Source organism: Hipposideros armiger, unplaced genomic scaffold, assembly GCF_001890085.2.
Source record: "Hipposideros armiger isolate ML-2016 unplaced genomic scaffold, ASM189008v1 scaffold_360, whole genome shotgun sequence".
NCBI lineage: Eukaryota > Metazoa > Chordata > Mammalia > Chiroptera > Hipposideridae > Hipposideros > Hipposideros armiger.
Window position 1 is genome coordinate 1,618,840 of NW_017731710.1, and position 558 is coordinate 1,619,397.

Here is a 558-nt window from a genome sequence, read left to right on the forward strand (position 1 = left end):
TGCTAGCCACATAGCTATTTTTTTGAAATTAAAACCTCAGTTTAGTGCTTATTTAATGTGGTATAACTCTTTTAAGCAAAGTTTTGTGGAGTGCCTATTGTATGAATCTGATGCAGGGATGGTGTCTGTTGTCTTTAGCTCATTTGGACTGCTATAAAAAAATATCACAGACTGGGTAGTGTATAAACAACGGAAATGTATTTCTCACTGTTTTGGAGGCCAGAAATCAAAGATCGGTGTGTCAGTGTGATTGGGTTCTGGTGAGGGACCTCTTCTGGGTTGTAGACTGCTGACTTCTTGCTGTGATCTCACATGCTGGAAGTATCTGGGGAGCTCTCTGGGGTTTGTTTTATAAGGGCACTAATCCCATTCATGAGACTTCCACCCTCATGACCTAATATCAAAACTTTGGGAGCAGGATTTCAATATATGAATTTTGGGAGGGGCACAAACATGCAATTTACACCACATATCTTACAGGAACTACCTAGCCTATCCTAACCTCTTCATGCTGTGTTGAGGGCAGTAAAGGCAGAGCCAAGCCGAGGCCTGGGGCTT